Here is a 4,507-nt window from a genome sequence, read left to right as displayed (position 1 = left end):
TATTTTTTTTTTTTTTTTTTTTTTTTTTTTTTGGCATTGTTAGGGCCTGTGTAGGTATGGCCATGGCCTGCCACTTAAATCTGCTCTTTTCAATCTACACTCTCTCTTTAATAGATCTAATTCATTACTATGGCTTTAATGCCATCTATATCCTGACAACCATGATCTATTTAACAACTAATTTTGGACTCCAGACCTTTGGATTCAATTGCCAATGTCATAATGCTAGTTGACATTTATTCACAGGCTCCCTAAATGTAAACGTTCATACTCAGCTCTTTATTCCTTCTATTAAAATCCTCTTTTCTTGAATCTTCCCCATCTCAGTAAATGGCATTTCCATCCATCCATAGTTTCAGTTAGAAACTTAGGATTCATCCTCATATTCGTTCGCCTTTAACTCTCTCGTACAATCCATGACCATATCTTCTCTATTCCACTTAATTTCATTTTTAGTATGTCCACTTTTCCCCATCCGTCTCCTCTAAGCTAAAATCATTTCAGACCCAGGACAACTGCTATAGCTTTCTCACTGGGTGATACTTCCTTTCATGTACTGCAGATCCCCTTCACACACAGAAACCAGAGAACTGTTTTGAAATGTAAATTAGAGCTCCTTTGCTTTCTTACACTTGTATTTTTACTATTCACATAGACAACTTTAAATTTTGATGAAGTTTGAAATATTATTCCAGAAAACTTTTGTATGAAGTAACATACAACCAGATAGCAAGAAGAAAAAAGTTTTATTTATCACTGTGTATGATAAATGAAACAATGAGTAAATAAAATTATACTTTTAATATTGACTTACAGTTTCAATTATCTCTGGGTATTTATATTTAATTGTTTTAGACTTCTTAAAATTATTTTCATGAGCTAATGATCCACAGCAGAATTTAAAAATTTACAGTATCCTTCAATTTTGTTTATTTTATTAAAATCCAATCCTTGCTCTAATTGCATTTTTTTCTTCTTTAAAATACAAATAGTGGCACTTAAAATAACACTAACAATTGCAACACATCCAATCACTGATGATGCCAAGGTAGAAATGTTAACTCTGGGATTTGAATGACTTTCACCAGCACTGGGATCTGCTTGAAGAATAAACAAAGCTACTTGTGCAATGTTGGATATTTTTGATGTCAAATTGCTTTTATCCACACTTTGAATAGTAGTGAATACGTGGGTTGCATTTTCTTCTGAGATATTTCCTGGTTTGAATGCAAAGGTTTCCTTGGAGTTGGCCTTGTTTGGTAACAGATCAGTAGTGTTTACCTGCAGAGCATCATCAAAATTATCCCTTAGATCCAGGATGCTTCCACTTATTCTTATGATATACTGTTGAACTAAGGAAAAAAAAGTTACAAATGATGTAGGAACTGGAGCATCCATTTAAAATTCCTTTTTATTAATTCTCCTCAAAAATATTTAGAATGCAAGCTTATACTCATATCCAAAGCCATATTTAGTTTTCCATAAAAGCTGAATTCTGCCAAATGCTACCTTCTCTGCATGAAAAGTGGCGACATGTTAAAATGTGTCACATTTATGATTCAGAACATGAGATTATAAAATTAATACTTTTCTGAGCTATCAGTTAAAAATTATTTTCCTCTTACCCACCCATACACCGTTGCTTTTGCAACGAGTACCTTTCACTTAATACTGTATGAACTTCATCCTTACCTTTTCCAACATCAAAATCATCTCCTGGTGCTGTCCATGTTATTTTGATCTCATTCCCATCAGGTGTGGCTTCAATGTCTGTGATTTGACTTGGTGGGTAGAGGTCAGGTAAGGGAAGTTTTGAAACATTTGAAACCACAAATGCACCTCCAGGTGCTGTTCTGGTGAAACTCTCCAAGTTTGTCTGAGTGTCCTCATCAGTTTCAGGTCTTGGTGTATTCTCTTCAATTTTCCCTGCATTAAAAATTTCTTTGTTTATAATGAGCATAATACTATTAATATTTTCATTTGATCCAACAGCACATTAAAAGGATCATACACCATGATCAAGTGGGGTTTATTCCAGGAATGCAAGGATTCTTCAATATACGCAAATCTATCAATGTGATTAACCATATTAACAAATTGAAGGAGAAAAACCATATGATCATCTCAATAGATGCAGAGAAAGCTTTTGACAAAATTCAACACCCATTTATGATAAAAACCCTGCAGAAAGTAGGTGTAGAGGGAACTTTCCTCAATATAATAAAGGCCGTATATGACAAGCCCACAGCCAACATCATCCTCAATGGCGAAAAACTGAAAGCATTTCCACTAAGGTCAGGAACAAGACAAGGTTGCCCACTCTCACCACTCTTATTCAACATAGTTTTGGAAGTTTTAGCCACAGCAATCAGAGAAGAAAAGGAAATAAAAGGAATCCAAATCGGAAAAGAAGAAGTAAAGCTGTCACTGTTTGCAGATGACATGATACTATACATAGAGAATCCTAAAGATGCTACCAGAAAACTACTAGAGCTAATCAATGAATTTGGTAAAGTAGCAGGATACAAAATTAATGCACAGAAATCTCTGGCATTCCTATACACTAATGATGAAAAATCTGAAAGTGAAATCAAGAAAACACTCCCATTTACCATTGCAACAAAAAGAATAAAATATCTAGGAATAAACCTACCTAAGGAGACAAAAGACCTGTATGCAGAAAATTATAAGACACTGATGAAAGAAATTAAAGATGATACAAACAGATGGAGAGATATACCATGTTCTTGGATTGGAAGAATCAACATTGTGAAAATGACTCTACTACCCAAAGCAATCTATAGATTCAATGCAATCCCTATCAAACTACCACTGGCATTTTTCACAGAACTAGAACAAAAAATTTCACAATTTGTATGGAAACACAAAAGACCCCGAATAGCCAAAGCAATCTTGAGAACAAAAAATGGAGCTGGAGGAATCAGGCTCCCTGACTTCAGACTATACTACAAAGCTACAGTAATCAAGACAGTATGGTACTGGCACAAAAACAGAAAGATAGATCAATGGAACAGGATAGAAAGCCCAGAGATAAACCCACGCACATATGGTCACCTTATCTTTGATAAAGGAGGCAGGAATGTACAGTGGAGAAAGGACAGCCTCTTCAATAAGTGGTGCTGGGAAAACTGGACAGGTACATGTAAAAGTATGAGATTAGATCACTCCCTAACACCATACACAAAAATAAGCTCAAAATGGATTAAAGACCTAAATGTAAGGCCAGAAACTATCAAACCCTTAGAGGAAAACATAGGCAGAGTACTCTATGACATAAATCACAGCAAGATCCTTTTTGACCCACCTCCTAGAGTAATAGAGATCAAAACAAAAATAAACAAATGGGACCTAATGAAACTTCAAAGCTTTTGCACAGCAAAGGAAACCATAAACAAGACCAAAAGACAGCCCTCAGAATGGGAGAAAATATTTGCAAATGAATCAACTGACAAAGGATTAATCTCTAAAATTTACAGGCAGCTCATGCAGCTCAATAACAAAAAAATAAACAACCCAATCCAAAAATGGGCAGAAGACCTAAATAGACATTTCTCCAAAGAAGATATACAGACTGCCAACAAACACATGAAAGAATGCTCAACATCATTAATCATTAGAGAAATGCAAATCAAAACTACAATGAGATATCATCTCACACCAGTCAGAATGGCCATCATCAAAAAATCTAGAAACAATAAATGCTGGAGAGGGTGTGGAGAAAAGGGAACACTCTTGCACTGCTGGTGGGAATGTGAATTGGTTCAGCCACTATGGAGAACAGTATGGAGGTTCCTTAAAAAACTACAAATAGAACTACCATATGACCCAGCAATCCCACTACTAGGTATATACCCTGAGGAAACCAGAATTCAGAAAGAGTCATGTACCAAAATGTTCATTGCAGCTCTATTTACAATAGCCCGGAGATGGAAACAACCTAAGTGCCCGTCGTCGGATGAATGGATAAAGAAGATGTGGCACATATATACAATGGAATATTACTCAGCCATAAAAAGAAACGAAATTGAGCTATTTGTAATGAGGTGGATAGATCTAGAGTCTGTCATACAGAGTGAAGTAAGTCAGAAAGAGAAGGACAAATACCGTATGCTAACACATATATATGGAATTTAAGAAAAAAAAATGTTATGAAGAACCTAGGGGTAAAACAGGAATAAAGACAGAGACCTACTGGAGAACAGACTTGAGGATATGGGGAGGGGGAAGGGTGAGGTGTGTTAGGGCGAGAGAGAGACATGGACATATATATACTAACAAACGTAAGGTAGATAGCCAGTGGGAAGCAGCCGCATGGCACAGGGAAACCGGCTCGGTTCTTTGTGGCTGTCTGGAGGGGTGGGATAGGGAGGGTGGGAGGGAGGGAGACAAAGAGGGAAGAGATATGGGAACATATATATATGTATAACTGACTCACTCTGTTATAAAGCAGAAACTAACACACCATTGTAAAGCAATTATACCCCAA

At 36.2% G+C, this 4,507-nt stretch overlaps 1 pseudogene; it reads right to left on the bottom strand.

The window, feature by feature from the left end:
* The window catches only part of LOC103069111 (calcium-activated chloride channel regulator 4-like), a 35,743-nt pseudogene that overhangs the window by 6,972 nt on the left and 24,264 nt on the right, over positions 1-4,507 (bottom strand).

This window comes from Lipotes vexillifer, unplaced genomic scaffold (assembly GCF_000442215.2).
Source record: "Lipotes vexillifer unplaced genomic scaffold, Lipotes_vexillifer_v1.1 scaffold1629, whole genome shotgun sequence".
In the NCBI taxonomy this organism is placed as follows: Eukaryota; Metazoa; Chordata; class Mammalia; order Artiodactyla; family Lipotidae; genus Lipotes; species Lipotes vexillifer.
Note: the sequence above shows the minus strand (reverse complement) of the source record. Positions and strands in the feature narration are given on the sequence as shown.